Source organism: Neolamprologus multifasciatus, chromosome 4 (assembly GCF_963576455.1).
Source record: "Neolamprologus multifasciatus chromosome 4, fNeoMul1.2, whole genome shotgun sequence".
Lineage (NCBI taxonomy): Eukaryota > Metazoa > Chordata > Actinopteri > Cichliformes > Cichlidae > Neolamprologus > Neolamprologus multifasciatus.
This window is the reverse complement of record NC_140442.1, coordinates 21,351,667-21,375,904: the sequence shown is the minus strand read 5'-3', so window position 1 is coordinate 21,375,904 and position 24,238 is coordinate 21,351,667. Positions and strand designations below refer to the sequence as shown.

Here is a 24,238-nt window from a genome sequence, read left to right as displayed (position 1 = left end):
TTGAATTGAATTGAATTGCCTTTTGCTCTGTTCTCTATTAAGATGAACCCACACTGCTTCAATAATGTTGAGGTCCGCGGTCAGGGGAGGCCAATTCACGACTGATCTAGGTTTGCTTTTACTGCATTAAAAGTGTGTTTGGGATCATTGTCACGCTGAAAAATGAAGCAATCCGATGTTTTACAGATGTTACTGCATGGTGGGTTAAATTCTGAAGCAGAAATGCAGCCACAATCCATCACAGAGCCTCCACTGTGTTTTACACAGGCCTGCACACACTGACTGTTAGGGCTGGGCTATATCATACCGTTCACAGTAATACCGGCGTAATTTTGGGCAACAATAGGGAAATGAAATATTGCGATAGAATATGGGTAAAACGCGCATGCGCAGTGCCTATGTTTACATACGCACATGAGAAGAGCGAAAGCGGATCGTTGAATGAAACGGATGAACCAGAACTGGTTTGTAAAAATGCTGCAACTTCAGTGATGTGGAACTGGTTTAGCTTTCGTCCGTCAGATACACAACAAAGCACTATTTTTGGTAGAGCATTCTAGTGGGCCGTCGTTATTACCGTGTTGTTTGGAAAATACGGCACACTTAAAATCAATCCTTTGATTTTTCTGAAAATTGACAGTGCCCCTTATAATCCCGTGTGCCTTATGTATGAATTCTGGTTGTGTTTACTGACCTCGAAACGATTTTATTTGGTACATGGCGCTCGAAAATCTGTCAAATGTTTCAGTACGACTTTGCTAAGCTATGAACCCGCACCGCTTGATGGATTGTCGGAGCATTACGGCTATCGTAGGCAGGAGCCTCGCTGAGTGATACGTACTGTGCTTCAACATAATATTACCATATTGTGTGTGTATAACCTCTTTTTAAGTTTTGTGGATATTATACATGGTTATGCTGAGGATATGTCGGCCACTGGAAATGCCTTTTGGTTAAACTGTCAGCAAGGAATTTGCATTTGCACTGTTACATTTTTATATAACTGTACATAAAAAACTGCTTGTTTAAGTGAAAATACATTGATGTTTTTTTGCACTAATAAAGTTGTGGAGTTGTAAAGCATTTTGTCTAGTGTCAGTTATATCGTCGGTTATATCTTATCGCAAATTTTCAAATGTATATCGTGATAAATATTTTTGGTCATATTGCCCTGCTCTACTCTCCATAAGACCTGTTACCACTGAATTTCAGTCCATTACTTGTGTCATTTGTCATACGCCTTTCCCCCGTTTCCCTTTCTTCAGAATTATGCTTCGCTGAACAGTAGCTGGACCAACTGATAGGCCAGATTCATCTTTCAGGTCTTGTGTCCGGTTTTTACTGGATTTTTTCCTATTTGTTAAGCACATGACTTTCAGATTCTTTTCATCTGCTGAGAGCTTTTTTAGCCCTACCACCTCAAACCCTAACACTCATAAATTTGAGTAAGGAAATGGGAACAATTTATGTGTTTTTGCAACAGACTGCTAACACCAAAGTACCAGGGACGCAATTTAAAATTGTTTCTTTGCTAAGTTGTCTGTTACAGTATGTGTAGACTGACGACCCTGGTTAGGTGACATTTGAATGATTCACATCTAAGCATTAAGTGGCTTAACACAAAAACATTCCTGGGAATAACCTGTACAAGGACTGGACTGAAAATGAGTGAAAAAGCAGCCAATGACCAAAGAAAAACCTTTAAAGGATCTTCAGAAAGCCTGGAGAACTTTTGCTCAAGACCACTTTTTAAAGAATTGATAAGAAAATCTGGTTCCTTGGAGGCAAAATTTAAAGAAATGACAGGTGGCTCGAGACTTTTGCACGGCACTGTAGGATTCACATAATAAATATACTCATAGCTGACGATGGCTAACAGATTATATAACTGCACTGGGTGAACAAGTACACTAACCATCTTTATCAAGATCAAAACATGATCCCAGGCACAGCAGTATTATCTGCATTTACTGACTCACTGACTTAATTTTTATTCAACCAAAAGCACCGATATTTTTAGCAGTAGGTTTGATAGAAGCTGAGCTGTTTTGCTGTCCCTGGGCTGTTAGAAGCAGCACTTATTTAACATAAGAAAAGCTTTAGCAGTGATAAACGTACAGTGGGATTGACACCCACACTCTCTTTATTGTCACTCCAGCACCGTTGAATCACTGTCAGCCACTCTGGATAAGAGCACCTTCTAAATGTCTTGGATGTACTGTTAAATGTAACCTCTGCTTTATGGTACAGTATGTACAAAAACGACTTTGTATCAACATAATTTGCTATGTTTCTAAAGTCTACTGTGTCAACAAATTAAAATATCTAAAATCTAAATGTGCCATTTTACAGGGTTGAAGAGTTGCTGTTTTTTGTTTTTTAAATAACAGGCATACACATCAACACACATTTAAAAAGACCAAAGGAAAGCTTATACAATAAGAATCCAAATGTGATGAAAAGCGTAACACTTTCTGTGTTGGTAACAATCAGCGGTGCAGAAACATGTGAAAGCTTTGACGCACAGTGAGTCTGTCATTTCCCCCCTGATCAATGTCAGCTCCACTGACAGGCAAGACTAACAGAGGAAGCTAAATATATCTCACATACACAGTCCTTATGACTGTGCCCCAGAGTATATTTACATAGCGTGTATGTCAGATGGAAGATCCGGAGGCGCCCAAATACACGTTATGATAAAACAACTACTGAAACTCTATTACAGCACATATTGATTAATGAGTTAGTTTGCAGTGTTTTGTGAAACGAAGCTGTTTTCAAACCAAAATTACTACTTAAAAAAAACAAAACAGCCACCACTCTACTGAAGGTTTGCTTTGCTAGAGTGATTTAAAAAAATCATGCTCATCAAATTTAAAAAAAAAAAGATAAAATTATGTATTTCATATCCATAGTTTGTGGGGGTTTTGTTTGCCTCATTTAGCATTCATAATATGACTATGCAAATCTGCCCTTGTGCCTCCCGCTCAGCCACTTGCACGCAGGCTCCATTCTTCCTGTTCTTCCTAAGTTATCTTGCAAAATAGAAAAAGATCTGTGCTAAATTTTTAACTCAGGAGGACCTGGAACACAAATCTAGTGCTGTGCTGTTTTGGTTAAAGGAAAGAAGAAAAAAAATCACAGAACACATGAACAAACACTTGCCGTGAGCACGCTGGAAAACAGCTAGTTGCTAGCTGTGTAAACTAAAACTGTCATCAGAAGCGAAGCACTTAAACGAACACTTGTAGGGACACGTGGCACACTTTGCAATAACATACGTTGCTGTCAGATTGTGTAACATCATCTTTATTTTAATTGTCTCCTCCACTGTGCAGCGTTTGTCTGGTTTACAGTGACACACACACTCGCAGACACACATCTTGAAACAGAGATAAGAGGACATTTTCCTGCTGAGCTGATATGAAAAGAGTCCACGTCGACAACTTTGACTTGATAGCTTAATAACGTGTTGCTGGTGTTTGATCAATGTTAGCCCCATTCCCTGGCTGATGGGGTCGAGCCCTCAGGTTTGTAACGTATGTTAAGCAAGACGGAAATGCTCAGCTGCGGTGCTTATTTCATGTCCTACATATTTACTGGAACATGAAAAATACCATATTAGTGAAAGATTTTTAAACCGTTGATTGATTAGTTGGTTTTTAAATTCGTCTGTAATACTTTTGAGAACACTTTCAAATCATTAAAGCCACAATGACTGCTTCCTGTTTAGAAACAGAACTAAATTATGCTTATCACTTCATGTTATTTAAGCAAAGTCACACAAGCATGAAAAAGCATGACTTTGAACACAAGCGCAGTTTCCCCTGCACTCTTGTGTAATGCACAGTCTGAGTGATTGATAGATCGCAACGTTTAACAAAATGATCTTTCACTGTTTCCAAAAATGTTTCTGATATTTTCAGTGTGCGTTTATCACCATGATCTCACTTACATATTTGGGGATCAGTTATCTTTGTGTCATATTCTATTTAATCCGTACCTACTGGCAAACCGGTGGTGATCAGAGGGGTTATAATTAACACAAAGGAACTTTCTCCAACACACACATAAATCATGCCCACCTCAATGGTACTTCACTCCCACGCAACATCCTCTCTTTGGTTACACCACCTACTCACTGCAATGATACTGTACCACACACACTCACACACAAAGACCACCCACTCATTCCAGTGATATCGCAGATTGAATACGCAGGGTGTGAGGGTGGAGGGATGGGAGTACAGAGAGAAATGGTGTGAGCTGTGCGCACATATTGCTTGAAGGCAACTGCTCTTTTCGAGTATTGCTACTGCCAAATCCCTAATGAAAACACACTAATGCATGCACACACACATACACACATACACGCAGATCTGCCAATAAAATAGTGCTGCATGCCATTCAAGCATATGACCTTTGGGCCAAAACCAAACACCAAAAAATAGTGTCAGAGCTAAAATGTGCCCCTCCTTTTCTCAATAAATCTGTTAATTAGTCATTAGTTGCTCAATTATTTACACATCCACTTAGCTGACCCGAAACACTGACAGGCAACACATGCAAGACAAAGGGCATCACCTAATCTCACAAACCCAGATCCCATTTGCTGGATTAAGAGAAGGAGGCCATCTTGAAAGGAGTCCTCCAATCAGCCAACTGTGGGTTACCCAACTGCTGTACCACAATGCATAGGTCAAGTGCTAATTGGTTGAAAAGCTGACTTAAAAAGAAAAGGGAACCATAGACAGTAACAAAGATGGATTTAGCTTGAACTCATTAAATATTTTCCTGATTCAGGATTCAGTTACTCATTTCAGGTCACACTAAATGAAACGTTATAATTTTATATATTTTGGCTTTTAAATCATCCGTGCATTTTTGCCTGCTTATCTAGGGCTGGGTTGCGAGGACAGCAGCCTAAGCAGAAAAACTGAGACCTCCCTCTCCCCAGCCACGTCCTCCAGTGTAACTAGGGGAACACCGAGGCATTCCCAGCCAGCTGAGAGATGTAATCTCGCCAGAGTGTCCTGGGTCAGCACCGGTGTCTCCTTCCAGTGGGACATACCCAGAATATCTGACTCGGTAAGCGCCCAGAGGAAACCTGTCAGGTGCCTGAACCACTTCAGCTGACTTCTTTTGATGTGGAGGAGCTACATTGAGCCCCTTTGACATGACTGAACTCCTCACCTTGTTTCTAAGGGACAGTGAGAGGCCAGCCACCCTTTAGTGAAAGCTACAAGCCATTTGGTCCCTGTAAAACCACTGTAGGAGCTTGAACCACACTGCAAACACTAATTAATTTCCAGTGGGTGTTGGACTCCGCCAGAGTCGCCCTTTGTCACCAGTTCTGCTCAGAATTTTCATGGACAGAATTTCTAGGTGTACCCAGGTGGCGGCAAGCTTTCACTTTAGGTGCCTCAGTATTTTAGCTCTGCTTTTTGCAGATGATGTTAGCTTCATCAGGGGGGTGGCCTCCAGCTCCTCACGATCAGCACACCCAGATCTAAGCCCATGATCCTTAGCCTGAAAAGGGTACACTTGCTGCCCCAAGTGGAGCAATTTAGGCATCTCGGGATGTTCTTCACAAGTGAGGGGAGAGGAGAACAAGAGATTGACAGACGAATTGGGGCAGTGGCTGCAGTGAGGAGGCTGTATTGGTCCATTGCAGTAAAGAGAGAGCTAAGCAAAGTTTTCAATTTACTAGTCGATCTATATCCCAATCCTCACCTGTAATCATGAGCTGTGGATAATAATGGCCAGTTGGTAACAAACCAAATCCAGCCAACTTGTGGGCTGGGGCCAACTTTTTGGAAGTTGACAGCTGGAACCGAGGTTCAGCTGCTCATATAAAAGTATTCCTGCCCTGTTAACCTGTTTCTTCCTATTTCCCCTCCCCCCACCATCCCCACCTTTTCTCTCTTTCTCTCATTTCTCAGGGGATGCCAAGCCCAGAAGTCATGGTACATATTTCCGGAGGTTTTCCAACCAGCAGAACCACCATCCTGCTCCTTTCCTCCATTTTGCAAGTCCCTAACACACTAAATATTTCATAAACAATCTCAGTAGATGTTGTGGTTTTTGCTAATGAAACCAAAATAAAAGATTTATTATTTTCTCAGCATTCAACAGCTGCCGCTACTGTGTAATCCTGCGTGGATTAAACTGAGGCTTGTCCCCTGTCTACCTCCCTCACAAACCGTGCTTTTATCCGTCCTCCTGCTCTGCACATCTCTGCCCCCTCGGTGCCCTCTGTGCACCCACACGTGTGTAGTTGGCACCGTGCAGTGCCTTCATTATTTATCATACACATTAAATATTCATGATATTCATCAAGAACACAGAAACACATACTACAAACAGGCACAGTTACAGGTTTCTTCCATCTATCTCTCTCTTTTTTTTTCCATCTCAGTAACTCTCATTAATTTGTTACACTTCAGTTAATATTAAAGCAATGAAAAGCACCTGCAGAGCTTGGCAGGGCATTAAGTTGCTGGTTGCAGTTAGCACCTCTTTTTTTCTTGTTATGAGTGAGAAACTGGTGGATAAAATCAGCTAAAATGGTAAATGATTTAAAGCATCCACTGCTATGCAAGTGCAAACATGTTGTCCAAAATGCAAAGGTTTTCATGGGCCTTTTTCCCCCAGGAGAGGGCAGGTCATTACATGCACAGTCAGCTGTCCGCAGCATGCGTTCCCTTTCCCCATCAGTAACTACTTTAACAAGAAAAAAAGCTTCTCACTTCACAACAGAAATACATTTATAATAGCATAAGTTTGTAGGACATAAATGTTTCACTTAGAGCAAAAAGCATAAAGTAAGATTTTGAGCTCTGGGTCATTTTTAATGCTGCTTGCAAACAACTGGTTAATCTAAGAAAAAATAACCACCAGATGAATCTATGATGAATTCAGTCATTAGCGTTGATTCGATTCCCTAATTGCTTTTAATGGATGTTCCGTTCTTTATATAACCACAGGAAGTAAAATGCTAAAACTTTCATGAATCGCAAAGGAAATGAAAGCGTTCATCCTAGCAACCGCTGGGTTAGGCCGCTCACACGCAGACACAGAAACATACAAAACACACCTCTTGAAATATGTTTGTGTAACTACAGCTCTTTGACGTGTGCCACGCTGCCCTAATCCCTCCCCAACAGTCACGTGACATGATTATATAAAAGCTTATTGTCAGTCAATATCATCTTCCCATCAGGCTCTCTGTGCATCAATACGGTGCAAAAGAGGACTCAAACAGAGAGTCACTGCATTACAGTAAGACTGAATCATCTTACATGAAGAACATTTTGTGAAAGATTACTCAGAAATCTAAAAACTTTCTGAGCGCAGATAATAAATCATTTGCTCTCATACTGATGCGAAACAAGTCGCAATTAATGCTTTCATTAGGAACACTTATTAGAGACAGCATTTACTGAGCTCTAATGCAGTGAAGCACTTTGCTGTTTTTTTTTTTTTTTTTCAATTTTCCCATTTATACCTCTTTTTTTTCCACTTTGATTTTTTCTTCCCCTCTCCTCTCTTCATCTCTCCAACTTGCTCCAGTATATTCTGTTTATGAAATGTTGGCAGAACACCGATGTCGTACACAGCCTTTCCCTCTAATGAGCTGCCAATGTGCGTGCGCCCATGCGTTTGTTTTGGTGTGCATGCGAGACGCAGTGACATGCAGCAATGTCCCAGATTTAGATGCTTTCAGATTCAGTATCCAGGTTCAATGCTACACCACACAGAAATCTGTAGCTACTTCTATTTATTAATCTATAGCCATAGTAGGCTGTCACCTACAGCGTTTCCTGCATTGCAGACACTTACTATAAGTAATACTACCTTTATCGCTGAATTAACATGCTGAATAGAAGAGATCAACATTAACTTCTGAGAATGAAGGTCTTGAATCTTGAATGATTATTTGTATATATTCGTCTGGTTTGACAATGAGCATGTTTATCTTAGTTTTCTGTGATGTAGTGAGCAGCCATAATTGCTCCCACTGATGATGGATCTTACAGCTTTTTTTGTAATTTCTAAAATAATTATAGCAAATGATACAAGCTTTGGATATAAAACTGTCCTTTCAGCATACACATGTTATGCAAAAGTGACATAATGAGCCTATAATGACAGTACATGGTCTTCTGCTGCAACAGAGATGCTCTTCTGCACACCTTAGTTGTAATGAGTGTTTATACAAGCTCAAAACATTCTTTCCATTCTCTTCTGACCTCTGTCATCAATGAGGCGTTCTCACCCGCAGGACTGCTGCTCACTGGATATTTTCTCTTTTTCAGACTAATCTCTGTAAGATGGCTGAACTGGAAAATCCCAGTAGATTGGCAGTTTATGAAATACTCAGAAAAGCTGATCTGGCACCCACTGCCATGCCAGCCACTAAAAATCGCTGTTCTTCTGCATGCCTAAATGTACTGAGTTGCTGCAACGTGACTGCCTAATTAGATAGTTGAGTAAAGAAGCAGTTGATCAGGTGTACCAGTGAATGTATACTGACTGACTTGGCTCCCTCATTTGGCTACAAAATACCTGCATCACACCTTCTCCCTGACTGCAGCCTAGCAGACCTGGCACAGTGTTTAAACAGCGTAGGGAAAGGTCTAGGCGAGCACTACTGTTGCCGTTTCTGTTTCTTGCTCTTCCTACTGTCTCAGTGAAGAGGAAACTTCCTCATGAGTGGGGGTGAAAGACTCAAAGAGGAGGCTGGTGCAACAGGAGGAAGGCAAGAAGAAGAAGAAGAGCGAGGTGATAAAGAATCGAAAGCAAGAAGAAGAAAGTCAATGATGTGAACAAAACGGAGCACCATTCACCTTGGGCACCTCCCCTCATGTCTGTGCGTGTTTGTGTGTGTAACTTCTTATATAAGGGGGAGGTGAACAGCCTACGCCAATGTATAAATACCCACGATGCCGCTGGTGGAGCAGGGAGAAGGGTCAGAGTGAGTCAGCACACCCATATCACTCCTCCTCTTTCTCTCTCTCCCTTCCGTCAATCCATCCGCTCTTCTTCTCCTCTATACTCCTCCTCCTCCATCTCTCCAGTGATCATTTTTCATCTTGTTACACAAAAACAGAGGATTTCACTTGGCAAGCAAAAATGTGACCTTGGGTTGGTCATGCTCATAAAGACAAGTAGGGGTGTAAACAAAGTAAAACAATCAATTAGACTTTCACAACAGGACCCTTTCACTAGTGCTTTTACGCAACACTTCCCAGGAAATCTGTCAAATCCTAAAAGATCATCAAAAGGTTATATTTGTTAGATTTCAGGCGTATTTAACATCTATTCTCTTTATTTTTGCAACTTCAACAGAGTCCATCTGCTCAAGTGGTCCTTGAACACTTGCTCTGTTCATTTCACTCCTCTTAGGATGCTCCATATGTGTTTGTGGCATGTGGCTGTTTGCTGTGACTATGGCTGCATTTAGAGAGATTCTTCTCCAGCAGGAAAAATCTGCTATAAAAACAAGTCACGTGTTAACTATAAATGATTTGACAGCTTACTATAGGGGGAGTCCACTGCAAGGCAATCACTATCAGTCCTAAAGCCACAAACGGGCCACAGCTTTTGAAAAAGGGGAAGAAAGAAGCAACGTTAACACTGTGTGACTTCAGTAGATGATAACATGCAGTCATCATAAGCAGGAACATGCAGCTGTCTTACGTTTCATTTACTACTCCTTGAATAGCAGATAATAAATTATGCAAAATATCAGCAGAACTATAATAGGAAGACGCTTTTTTAAAAAATAATGTATTGTTTCTCGTTCAATAGCTATTCTAATATTAAATAGGAAGATAACAGAGTGACAAAACAATAAAACTGCCTTTTCAGGAGACACTACAGTCTGTCTGGCTTCTTGCGCCGCTCGATTTCAGTTTCAGCTCTGTGCCAGCGCTGTAAAAGTTTTGGCACAGAGTGATTTCACGTGGTCCAGCTAACACCTCCACCCTTATCCTCTCTCTCTGTGTCTCTCATCTGCTCCGTCTCTAGCTCATTCACTGCATTCCCTTTCTTTCATTCACTCCATCTCCTCCTCTTGATTTCTGGCCTTTCACTCTCCTACTTTTCCCCCTTTTATCCCAGGCTCTGCTTCATTCATCCTTCTCTTTATCCTGTCACCCAATTCCATCCCCTACTCGCTCGATCACATTTTCCAGCAAGTTGGCTCGCCTCCACCTCGCGGTTAATATATTTGCTCTTTAATCATAAACATGCAACTGCAAACTTTCAGATCTGGGAGCTTCCTAGTGTTTGTGCAGTCTGCAGCTGAGCCACTGCTGTGTGGGCGTTACGTAGGTGTCTTGCTTTTTGTGCACCTTGATAGAGCTTGTTAAGATGGGGGAAGCATACGTTTCCATGTGTATCAGTTTCTTCTAATGGGTGTAACACTGATGGTGTAAGTAGGCCTGCGTGCAATGCATATATTAGTACCAATAACCTAAAAGAAATCGAGTATGTGAAAACAATCTACTTAAATGACAAAACATAAGTTTGGATTAAAAATATATTGTCAAGAAGATGTGCTGAATAGCTGCATGGCACAGTAAAAAACACTGACATTTGCACTGTTAATCTCTGCACCAACACTTGTTGTCTCTTCTCGCTCCCTGTTTGTGTGCACATGGAGGGCTCTTCGTGTCCTCTCACTGCAGAAGTACATCTACCTCCGCATCTGCTGAGCATGTCCAGTCGACACACACACACACACAGACACACACCGGTAACCCTGTAATCTCCTGTACTGTACATCAACTTTTCTTCACTATGCTTCACTCTCCTGCCCTCATCTTTCACTCACTCCACCCTTCACTGCCACTCTCTCTCTCTTCCTCTCTCTCTTAACTCCCCCGCAAACAGTACCTGCTGTTTTCGGCCAGACAGCAAGAAAATAACTGCGGGTAGGAAAGAAAAAGCAGAGAAACTGAACGCTCGAGTGTATACAGTGTGGGTTCTTTACATTAGACATCCCTGTATTTAGAGCAGGCATGCAGTTTTACCTGATCTGAGGTTACTCATTAACAGAGAGAAAGATAATATGAAGAGGATGAGGGAGAAAGAGTGGGTGAGAGAGGACATCGAGGTGAGAGTGGAGAGCCGATGAACAGCTTTGAATACCAAATAATGCATGAAATACAAGTACATGTGCCAGCACTGATTACAGAATGAAACACAAAAATTCAGACCGATACAGACAGCAATTTGATTTGTTAATGTGACTTCAACAAATGAGCTGATGATAGCCAATCATGTTGTTGATATACGGCTGTGCTACGGCGTGAGACTAAAGTCCTAGAGTTTTCTGTGTCCTGGCTAAATCACCGTGGTAACTTCATGGGAACATATTTACTATAGGTTTGTATTTTCTAAGAAGTTTTTGTTTTTATTCCATTTTGACTTTTTGTTTTTAATTCAACTTAGTTAGTTTTTTCTTTAGTTTGTTTATTTTAATTATTAACATATGGAGGGGCAGGATTAAGGAAAATTAGAAGTTTGTTATCCTCGATGGTTTTCTGCTGCTTAGTCTATTTTACACTGCAACAACTAGAATACAAAAAAACTCTCTAAGAAACCTGATCAATCAGTCAAATTCATTTCACTTTCACCTGTCGACAATCTAAAGCGCTCTCCACATCCCCTTCGTCAGGCTGTGGGACAGTAAGCTTTTATTTTTACAGTAAATGCATCCAGTTTCAAGTTTCAGAGCTCCAAAGTGCACGATAAAAATAAACAGCAGCACAGAGAGAGCACTCAGCAATAAAATAATTAACTTGAAATAAAATGTTTATTTTAATGCTCTGTGGGCTGATCTCATCCTATTTGCAATACTGTTGTATTTTATTGTTAAGTGTTTTTATCTTCTTTATAGATTTTTATCATCATCATCTGTTGACGGTACCATCATCTGATAACACCTCTGTTTGGAGTCGGCTGCACTTACAGGGATCATTTTGTGTGGGAGAAGAGTCACTTGACCTGTAAAAAGCCTGCCTTATCAGAGAAAGTTGCTAAACATGATTGTAATATCTGTCATCTCCAACTGAGGCTTTAGCTTTTGCCGACCCAGCTAATGCAAAGAAACCCTGGCTGTGCCAAACGCCCTTTGTAGTATACAAGTGGGGGAAATATGGCAGAAATGTTGTGGACCTGTTGTGAATTCTACCACTACATCTCCAGCTTAGAGCTACAATATGATTGATCTGACTGACATTATAATGCTACAGTGCGACAAAGCTATAATTCACTCAGTAAAAGCTTTTTGCTGTATATTTATGGTACGCTGTACGTGATCACGTGATCACACACAGTGTCAGTTTAAACTCAGACTGGATTGCATCCACTAGTAATTTGCAACAAAACTCTCCTTAACTTATTAATACACACAACCTGATAGATAAGGGCTTAAAGAACTACACATAACCCCTGACACAACCACTGATGTTTGGTATTTTCAATGAAAAAGGCAAGCTCTCCAATTAAAACATTAAAGGTGTAAAGTACCTATCGTCATGGTTATAATAATAAATATATGTCTATATCTTTATATATATCTATATATATAGATATATAGATATACACACTTGTCACATGACCATGAAACTGTTGTCATTTTGGAGAATTTGTTGAAATAACTGATGCTGTCTTACATAATTGAGTCCACAAAATATATCTAATGCTTGCTCAAACAACCTCCGGGGTTATTATTTATTGGAGGATGTTCTGGCGATGCTCAGCACTACCTAAGAACGAGTAGCTGCTTGCAGTTTCACATACGACTGCTCTCTGCCAAAAAGAAAGACGAGATAAGAGAGTTAGCAATCAGGAAATTTTCTTAATTTTGAGAACCTGGATCTTCACGACATAAATCATAGTTGCTGATACAGGCAGATAATGTCATGTCCACCTGCTTATTTACACAGCATTATGGAGCAATCTGTGCAGCAGAGTAGCAGCGCAACACTAGCAGGCTGAGGGGGATAAAACTGAGTGCAGTAAAGAAAGGCTCAGCTTTTGGCCAGATTTACTGAAGCCAAAACTTTGCTGTTAAGAAAAAAACCTCCTCACACATCTCTAATGAGAGATACCAATCAAGCTAGATTTTAGCTTCAAAGATCAGGCGGGCAATCACTGAAAAATAAGGACCAAATTAAGACCAGCCACATATGTCCGCGTGGTGTGAAAGCAACTTAAGATATTAAGGAAAATGTTATGTTATACCTATGTTTTATCATCCAAAAAAGGTCACCTTTTCCAAAGAAGTGAAAATGTGAAAGAAAGATACATGGCTGACATCCAGATAAAATGTCATCCTATTCCTCTTCACCTCAAGCCTCACCTCTGGAACTGAAGTTTGGGTTCTAACACAAAAAAACATGCATATTTAGTCCCAGCTAAAGAAATAACAACAGCTGGTTATAGGCTAATTTAAGGCTATGTAACATTAGGCTTAAATGCCCTAACAATACCACTTTCCCACTAGTAAACTGTTTGGTTACATTCTCACATCATATGAGAGTTTATTCACTAAGTGTCAGAGTCCAACAGCGTTATTCACTTCAAAGCTGGTTTCACTAACAGCAGCTAACAGAGGCTAACAGCAGCTAACAGCAGCTGCTGTTACAGCCAGAGAAAATAGACGTGGACACCAGCTGAGCAAAGTTTTCTGGTTCTGTTTTGTTATCAGCTGAAGTTAACAGCGGACAGATAGCCTCTAACTCTGGATTATTAAATTGGGAAGGCTACGAAAACAAAATTAAGTTGACTGCAGTCGGTGGTGGTAATAGTGAGATTTTACCCAGTTGTCAGTGCTAATATTCAGAAAGTCCAAAAACAACAGCTAGAAAAGTAGGATTCAGCAAAAGGATTTGTGCTATGTGAGCATTTAGCTAACAGGTAGAATATGTAGCACAAAGAAAACAAGAGCTTGTGTGTGTATGTATGCTTGCTTGTGTAACTGCGCAATTTGGAGGGCAACAGAGCAGGAGCTACACAAAACATACACATATTTTGACAACAAAGAAATTTAGCAATAATTATAGCCAAGACCGCAAACAAAAAACTCAATGACACATACTTGAATATCACTTGTTTTGTCTTTCTTTCTCTTTCTCCCTCTCACTGTCAAACTCAAATTTGAATGTCCCTTGATGGCGTGACAAGAAAATTGCCATTATGGTTATACAGAGGTTGTTTACATTCATCTGCAAAGAGTACATGAAATAAAACTATAATGCCAAATTGACACTAGCGTAGGTGGACGATATTTAAAAGAAAGAGGCTCTGTCATTAAGTGACAGCCCATAAAGTCACAAACTTGGTGGTCGGTGAACAATGAGGAAGCTAATAGGGAGAGAGTGAAAGAAGAAGACTGCTGAAGTTAAATCAGAGAGAGGGGGGGAGGAGAAAGGGACACGTGTCAGATGAGGGAGACAAAGTGACAGATGTGAGGGGAGAGTGGCACAAAAGGACAAAGTTAAATAAGGAAACGGAAAAAAAGATGGAGGAAGAGGCATAAAAAGAGGTCTGGGATAACTGCTCTCCTGTCGGCTTGTGCCCCTGTTGCTAGGTTACCATCCGTAGATGAATGGGTTAAAGCATCTCAGGAGCGACAGTGACATAGTTTAGCTGATCTCCATCAGCACATACACACACAAAAAATGGAGCAACTGTGTGTAACCCTAGATTTAGATTTAGATTTTGCCACTGAAGATCTGCATGCAAACAAACTCACATCAAGAAGATAAACACACCACAGACAGAAAGTCCAAACTTGGACTGAGCGAAACCTGTGCCAAGTCTGGGAACGCATGTGTTCAGATTTTTTTCACTGCCAGAGATGCTTATAGGATAAACACACGATGGAGTCACTAAAAACCATAACGTACCACAATCTTAACAACGTTCCCGTAAAACAAACCTTCCAGTAACATCGTGATCTGAATATTTTGACGAGGTTTTTCCAGCGAAACAGTCTCCGCACATGCACTTTGTGGTAAAAAAAAAAGCCACGACTAAAAGCTGATCCACTACAAAAGCCCGTGCAAACAGAAGGAGAGCCACATTTGCACAAATGTTTAAGCAGACCTCGATATACAATATTAAACGGAAAACAGATATGTGTAAAGACAATAAACAGAAACAGAAAAAATACATAAAGAAAATAAGTGTCGTTTTAATAATAATAAGAATAATACAAATGCTAATGAAACAGTGCAAAGAATAAATATAGTTCCTAGCATTTGCCTTTTAGGTTTATCTTTTCATTATATCATTATATCACAAATAACAAGTGAGCAAGGCAGCTCACTCTCTCTCAGTATTTACTTTAATGGGAATAGGATTATATTTTGAATATTTAATTTGTTTTCTTTGTTCTTTTTAAATGTACTTTAAGTAGTGCAGTACAAATTACATAAGCAAGACAGATGTTTACTTTGATTGCATAAACACTATGTAGGAGCAGGTAATGGATATTCTGTACTGATTTATAAATAACAAGACATGAATAACTTCAGCTTATTACCAAATATTATGCTACAGTATATTTCTAACTAGCTAGGCAGCTCATTCTTTCCCCCTGACACTTGAAAAACACATTTTGTGGTGAACTTGAAAAAATGTCACTGTGGGATTAGAGGTCAAATGTGACATGATCCTATTTGACCCTATTTGACCTTGAAGAGGAGCGCAGAGGTCCCGGGTAAGATCATATTAAGAATCGCCACAAATCTTTCCCTATAAGCCTATATGTTGTCAGTATAGGATTATTATCACCTTGACCTTCAGATCAGTCTGTTCACCTTGAAAGGAGGGGTCAGAGGTCAAATATACAATACGCACCAAACTTGTAAGAATCAGTTTCTAAATTTTGAGGCTTTTGTCAACTTTTGACCAATAAATCATGAACTTGACCTTGAAGACCTTTGTGGATGTGAGCCACCTACACCGCTGGTCGAGTTAATAATAGGAAGAATACACAATTCCTACTATTTGCCTTTTTAGGAACATCTCTTCTTGTGTTCTACATGATATGTTGGATGATTTTCTTGTCTTTCAAGTACTGCATCATCCTACAGCTGTATTGAGACACCACAGTATCATGTGTCACATACTGCGTTAGCACTGTATCATAAAACTTCCCTTCCTTCCCTTCATTCATTCATATCCTAATGATATAAATAATTAATGTGATTGCTCCTTTTTCTCTTTCTGCAGTTGTTTTCACACTCGCCAATCTTTAAACTGATATTTTGAGTGCAAATAATTGGCTGAAAAAGATACAAAACACAGTAAACAAGCTTAAATATTCATATGTCCTAATATTATCCTTCTATAGCTTTTGCAGTAATACTCTTAATATTATGAAGTGTAACTGACAAACAGCATGGACTCTGAACATTACTCATACCTTATTTTTTGTTTTAATTTTCTAATTCCAGTTCGTCTCGCACCCCTGTCAGTTTCACTTCCTCATTTTGTTTGTTTTCCTGACAGTTTTTGTGTGACACCTGCTTTCAATTAGCCTGCCAGTCTTTCCTCTGATGTGTAGCTCTTCCTGTTTGCCACACTGTCTTGGTCCTTCCCAGTCAAGCGCTCCATTTTGTTTATCTTTCTTCTTTTCCCCCATTTGACCATTGCCTACTATTTTTTTTACTCTGTCCTTTGCATGCTCTTTTGCTTTGCTTGTCCAGGATTTTGGACCTCATTCTCTATTTTCCCTGAGTCTTTTTTCCTATCCTGAGTCAAAAAACAAAAACAAAAACCAAATTATATCATACTTTCCTCAGTTTTGCAACAAAACCATCATGCAGTTGCATCCCTTTTCAAAGAAAGTCTTTCAAACCCACAATAGAAGCACAGCAGCTTCTCTTACCCAGCAGTTAGTAATCCAGGTGGGCTATCACACCTACACACCATGACTCATGTTTTAGACATTTAGCTCATCTCATCATCATCACCAATTTGCCCTGAATGCAATAGATCGAGTTCAATTCGTAGATCACCTACACTCCAGTCAGGCAACAATGAGCGATTCAAAGGTGCCGTGACAGTGATCATGTAGGAGACAAGTGTTGGGAGAGTCAGTCATTTAAAAAGACGAGCCAAGGACTTTGAGTTTTGTGGTGGCAGTAAATTGGGTGGAAAGACTTAGCAAACACATTTGTGTTACAGCAATAAGAGCATGCTTAACTTTTATTTGATCAGTCGCCTGTTAAATAATGACAGAAGGATTCACTCCAAGGTGATGCTGAAGCATAACTCCAATACAACCATTCATCCTTATGTGTTTTTGTAAATCTCCACGCAGGAAGAAGCTGACCTGATTGAGCATGTTTAGAAAGTCCACAATTTACATTAATAAAGGATTAATACAGGTTCCCATTTTCAATGTGCCAGTCACCACAGGACAACCTAAAGAGAGCCAATGTCCCAGTGGGTCAGAGCTACTCTGATGGCACAAGAAACCTCTATCCACTTTTAGGCATATGGTTATAATGTTCTATGCATGCTAACATTGTGCTAGCACACATTTCAGATGACGCTGATGAGCTCATTAGATTTTTGTCTGACATTTACTTATAAACCGACAACAAAAGGAAAACTGCACCAGGTGCCACTAAAGGAAGAACTATGGTGCCAAAGGTCACGTAGGAGGCAGGGGCACCAAATTTCAGTACTTTATTAAATAAATGAAATACTGTGGAAATACTACAAATAACAGAGCTCATGTCATACACAGCCATTCTGAGATGACGTCGGATTAGCAAAAGGTTTAACTGAAAAACCATCTAACACACTAATGTTCACAAAGCTACCTCCTAATTCAAAGCAAGCTAGAAAAAACCTGATATCTACCTGGTGATTGAGTTGAATTTTTTCACATTCGGCAACCAATTGCACCTTGTGTTGACTACATGGTTGCCCCGAGCCTGAATGTATTGCTCACTCACAACCATTTTTGATTGCAATGTGATTGCAACCTTTCTGCTGTCACTCTCAGAGAGCTTGTTAGAGGTTTGCAAATAATTATTGTCTAATTTCTAAATGCACATCAGTCTGAATAAGTCTTTGTCAATGAGCACAACTCCAGGAGGCTTGACTCAACAGGCTGCCAACTGGTTGTACTGGTTATATTCTTACAGAGCAGAAAAGTTGTTCAGCATATCGCAAAAACTGCAGTTAAAAATGAACAGTAATATTGTTAGAAATTGCAGTAATATTGTATTGTGAGTGATGTTTCATGATAACATCATATCGTGGAGTGTTCGGTGATTCCCACCTCTAGTAACCACCACAAAAGTGCTGCAATGTCTCCATGAAGCTGCTTCGTTTATTTTGCAAATCTAAAGAGGAAGGATCTAAATCTGGGTACTGTGTACACACTGTCCAGTCTCTTTTTTTGTTTAAGATGTCAAACAAGACTGACCCACATGGACTGTCTGGTTTGCCCTGATATGGCTCCAAGGTGTCACCGTGGCAATGGGTGTAGAATTGCCGCAAATGTCAGCAGCAAGGACAACCAAGCCCTGAAGGAGATCGTCTGTCAATGTGTAACTGAAAGTGAGTATGAGCACACACAGACACACACGCTAATACAAACAAACACACTCTCAGTGATCAGAGACTTGATGTGTGAAAGTGGATCAGAGCAAAAGGAGCTAGTCCTCAGTGGCAAGTAAAATTAGACTTTGTTTCACACACGCACACACACACAGACACGCACACCTGTGGAATAACGTGTGCCCTCACAGAGATACAGCACATAGCCACCTCTGACGGGCTGATGAAAAACCGCAATTTTAAGCTCAGCTTCTTGACTTTCTCTCTTATTCTGTACATAAAACTGAACATGCAGTGGTACACACACATGCTGACACGAAACACACTCTCAGATATGTTCACACATTGGTAGATGCGCGCGTGCACACACACGCACACGCACATGTCGGTTCTTTAACGTGCTCAACTTTAAAACTGAGAAGAGGAAGTCATGGGAGGAAACATACTGGGTGTTACAGTGAAATGACTATGTGAGAACACTTACTACAAACATAGTCTTAGGGTGCAAGTTACCAAACTGCAAGTGAAAAACTGAAACTAAAAATTTCAAACAGCAACTTAAAAAGACTTTAGCCTCTGTTCAAATGTAAACATCTGAGCAGCACTACTCCTCTTAAAGTCAATAAATGTTGATATGATTATGACAACACGCATATAACCACTCGGTGAATTCACTTTTTAACATGTTTTCTGTTCCTGTATTTACATTTACACCTATGTTGCACACAAACGCTTTATTCTCGGGAGTCAAAATAAATGCAGTAGTAGAACAAAATTCGATAAAATAAAATAAAAATAAAAAACAGCAGCATCTTCTCCACTAGTAATAAGCCGAGTGAGACTTCCCACCTAAAACATATGATTCATACTATGTTGCAGTGTGCCATGGGCTTAAGCTGTTTAGGAAGCAAGCTTGTTGTGTCTGAATAACACAGGGGAATGATGGAGAAATCAATGCACTATAATGCTGCAATATTTTTGGCCCTATCAATAAGTCGACTGTGGCTCGCTTTCAGAGCTATACCCACTACAGAGGCATGGCACAAGAGCCCGCACAATAGTGTTATATAACAGGAAACTCTTGAAAATGGTACGCGTCTTTTACGCTCGATCACTTCATTCCGCTATCTCGACAAAAACACCTCGGCCTCTGTCGCTTTTTAAACCTTACCTTTATTCTGCTGATTTCCACCGTTCTCCTTTCACACTCCCACGCGTTCAGCCCTCCCTCCTCTTCCAACCCCTTTTCACCACTTCCCCCATCCATCCATCCACCTATCCATCCATTCATCCATCCTATTTGTTGGTACTCTCAGTGGAACACTTTTGCTATTTATAAAAGCATCAAAGCCCACAGCTTCCAGCACACAGCCACTTGAGAGAAGAAGGGGAGATAGAGAAAGAGGTGGGGGGTAGAGAGGGAGGACTAGTAGACACAAGGAGCAACACGGGCAAAGAAGGACCACGGCAAGGTAGAGATATGTGTAAGTAGGGGAGGAATAAAAATTAATGCACAGGATGTGAGTTAGAGAGGAAAGACCTGTAGGTGAAAAGAAAATGTTGCCGTCTACACGGCTTAAAGGAGAAAAAAACAGCACACTGGATTACAGATGTTCTTAACCACTTTTGTTCATCCAGGATCTCAGTGATCTCACCATCAACGCGACACGTGCTCATCCGTGTCCGTGCATGAAAACCCAGTGTTTTTATATGTGCGCGTGTGTGCATATGTGTGTGTGTCTGTGTGTAGGAGGCAGGTTGCAGATCCCGAGACCTCCCACCCACACAGGTTGGAGTTGCAGAAGCACCTGAGCTGCATTCGCCATAGCCGACAGACACTGGTGTTTGCAAATATTCACTAAGTCATTTGAACCTGAACAGACTCATGAAAAGCCAGAAGACGTATTATGTGATTCCAGAAGAACTGCGGGCACCGTGCCCAACAACAGCTTTATGGTAGATGGTGAAAGCCAGAGACCACTCGGTTAAACTCGCGCACAAAAGACGGCATGAGTCAAAGGCAAGCTTGAATAGAGCCCTTGAATGGTGCTTTTTATATACATTTTTTTCCCCGTTTGAAGAGCGCTAATAGCTGCAGCAAACAACACCTTTATGGGCTTGTTTTAAGTGCAATCTACACTCTGTGCCTACACCATTTCATCTTCCCTCTCTCTCTCTCTCTCACCTCTTTTCTACCTCTTCTTCCCTGTCCATTATCTTCTCCGCCTGGCAAAAAATATCTCCCACCTATCTGCTGGAGTGTCATTCCAGCATACCTTTTTCTCTCATTTTCAACCATTTGCGCTGGTTTAATTTATTCCACTTTTTTTTAGAGTAGATTAGTGCAGAACCAGACCATTTTCCTTCTGTGCAGTTCTCTTTATTCTGAGCAGATTCTTTCAAATCAAACACACACAAAAAACCTCAGTTTTGACTTAATGATATCATCGGCAACACCAATAGCACAGCAGTGTGCTTATCCAGGCGTCACACTGCAAAATGATTACATACGGGATGCTAAATATAAACATTAAATAAATTATGCAGAACTTGGCGTGCGTCTCCTCTATATCTGTGCTAATTTATCCTTCCTCTATCTTTAGAAATTCCTCTTTCTTTTGGCCTTAGCTTCATGTCTTCAAGTGAGTACGGCATATTCTTGATAGGTTTCATTATTACAAAAACTGAAGGATAGCTAAATATTTCATACTCCCCCCCCTCCCCCCGCACTTGATATGAGCCACTCAGAAGAAAACACACAGTCCTCCTCTCCTTCCTACACCGTTCCCACTCACTGTCTCCCCCTTTCCTGACTCCTTCTCTTCCCTCTATGAATTCCACCCCAACTTCTTCATTATGCCTTTCTTTGCTTCTGCCTCCACCCTTCTCATCTCATCATGCTTCTCTTCCATCCTTTCAGCCGTTTCCTCAGTTCTCCATCTAATTCTCTGTCTTTCCCTCCTTATTCCCCTAGTTGCAATGTTTACCACACTTCCTGCCACTCACTGTCCCTTCCACCCCTCTCGAGCTCTCTATAGGGATAATTTGCCCATTAAGTCTGTAAGGAAACAGTGGAGGATACTCAACAGCCTGTTACAAACTGAAACCCTACTCATTATTAACATGCTCATTTAGGAACACGTGTAGACACACACACAAGCAGAAACCAATCACGTGGAAGCATTAGCACAGGCACAGTTTCGCACAAGCAGCCATTAAGGAAATAAGTGCTCACCAGCTTATTAAATGGAACACGAGGCACGTGCATGCACACTCACTCCCGACTCAAAGAAGTAGGGAATACGCTCAAAAATCGCACAAATGTGGAAGCGCGCTTCTTAGAAATACCACATTGCATAACACAAGCTGCTGCTGCCCTTTGAATCCCACAGTCTCTCTAGTGTATGGACAACAAAACGGCAGAATCCCACTGAGGCATTACAGTTTATTGTTTACAGCAGCAACACTACCAAGGCAGTCAGCTGCTCCAACCCGCAACACTTGATACTGAGACGCACAAAATGCAAAACAGAAACAGCCTCTTTATTCATGTATGCAGTAATATTAGCTGCAATTCCAACAGATGGGTGTGCCTTGGTGTTTAATTCTTTATTAATAGTCATAGGAAAAAAGCAAAAAACAAACAAACAAGAATTTAAACAAATACTGTACGCTCTATTTGTCTCATCAGCCTGTGTCTGTTACTACAAGTCTGTTTATAATCGATTCACCCTGACTCTACCCTCATGAAGACAAACTCAAAATCTCTGGGGCTTGGACTGCTGTTGGACAAAACGTGGAATTGGGCTTAATTGGATTGAACTAATTTAGGCTTTGGGAAATTTGGATATTCGTCTACATTTCCCAAGAGCTGATAGACAACAATGAGGGGCCAGGGCACAGTCACCAGCTTGATCTGACTAAGCATAACCACAGTAATGTGGCTTGTGAACTTCCACCATGAACCCTCCGCTCTGGCAATTTGGCTATTGCTGTCTTGTTTTTTGTTTTGTTGCCCTGACAAGCAAGAGGTTGATGTCACTGAGAAACTGAGGGTAACAAGCCAGCGGCTTGTCAATCACAAGGTAATCCTGCCCTAAAGCAAAGCCTGCTGTATTGAGCTCTTTGATTTACAAGATGAACACTATGCTGTGTTAAATAAGATTTAAAACAGGCAATTTATATCATAAGCACATAAGGAAAGTGTGTACAAAGGCAATAAATTAGGTGAGAATTTAAGGTTATTTTCCTATAATCGTACATAACGTACATCTTGCAGCTATGGCAGTCGCCCTCTGCTGACCATTAAGTCATATAAATGAGTTTAATTTATTAATAGAAATTAATTAATAAGAACACAGGTTTAAGGCATGTTTGCATTGGATTCACTTGTCAGACAAGAGTCCTGGACTATGAAGCAGGATGTCGGCTAAATGAGGTACCTGGACGTCCCAACAGACACTAACGATCACCATCTGATGATGAAATTTAAATCACTCAGACCTGAGCGAACTTTAGCAGACAGGTTTAGGTGAAAGTAGGGGTTACTGTAGCTCAGGAGGTAGAGCAGGTCATCTGCTAAACGCAAGGTTGGTGGTTCAATCCCTGCGAGCCAAATATCCTTGGGCAAGATACTAATGCATCCGATGCCTCCATAGGAAAGCACTTAGAAGCTTAAACAAGAAGAAAGCACTTGTGTGAATGGGTGAATGTGGCATGTTGTATAAAGCTTCGGTAGAGGTATCAGTCCTGTCTTCCAGGTAAGAGATCAGCATACACAAAACTACCACCTACTGACTAATCTGCTCTATGGAAAATAACTCCAGCATTCCCAGAAGAGGACAGTAGCTTACAGAGAGTATTTGAACTCTTTTGGGTTTTCCTGATAAGCCATTACCATAACTGAGAGATTAAATAACTTCCAAACCATTTCATGCTTATATAGTTATAAAGTGACATAAAAAAGAGAAAAGGAAACCCTTCCACTTGCTGACCTTATATAAAATATGCAACTCATTTTGTCTACTTCTCATTTTAATTTTTTAAATATGTTCTTTACTTCCCCTTAGGCTGCCTGCACAGCTCTTTTTCTGTTCTTTGTCCGCAGCTGCATTTAGAGCAGGGGTGTCAAACTGGACAGCTTTGAAAAATGAGAAGGAGGGGCAACAACTTAGAACTTTTAACTGTACTTTTATGAACTTTATATTTTTTTCCTACTGATAAAGACTTTACCCAGTGTCATTCATACTATAATAAAGTAATTAAGTAATAGTTAAACAATTAAATGACAGAAAAGTTCCTTTGTTTCCAATATTTACTATACAAATGTCTTTTGTTTATTTCACAAAGGATATGCTGTTTCGTAGTACAGGCCCCAGGAGGGTGTGAATATCTTATATGCAGTCTATGGTTTCAGAGCCTCCCAGTGGTATTTAACTATGTTCAGTGCATTTACTCAGTGTTACTGGGGATTCGTCTGTGGTAAATCCACACCGTAGGTAGGTTATAACCTGCAAGTCCTCTGAAATCCTACCTGGGGATTTATGCTTCAGCGGGAAAGCTACATTGTAACCTCAAACCCCTCTGTAACCTACGATGTAACCTGACATATTCCTGTGCATTTCTGGCTACTTTTACA

General features: G+C 40.5%; 2 protein-coding genes across 3 annotated transcripts in view; both read right to left on the bottom strand.

Moving 5' to 3' along the window:
• prkcbb (protein kinase C, beta b) overlaps positions 1-24,238 on the bottom strand; it is a 105,107-nt gene that overhangs the window by 75,556 nt on the left and 5,313 nt on the right. The window lies entirely within an intron of this gene.
• ciita (class II, major histocompatibility complex, transactivator) overlaps positions 752-24,238 on the bottom strand; it is a 154,189-nt gene continuing 130,702 nt past the window's right edge. The window contains exon 23 of the transcript XR_014873886.1: positions 752-21,372. The gene's annotated coding sequence lies outside the window, so the exon portion shown is untranslated. The remainder of the gene's footprint in view (positions 21,373-24,238) is intronic.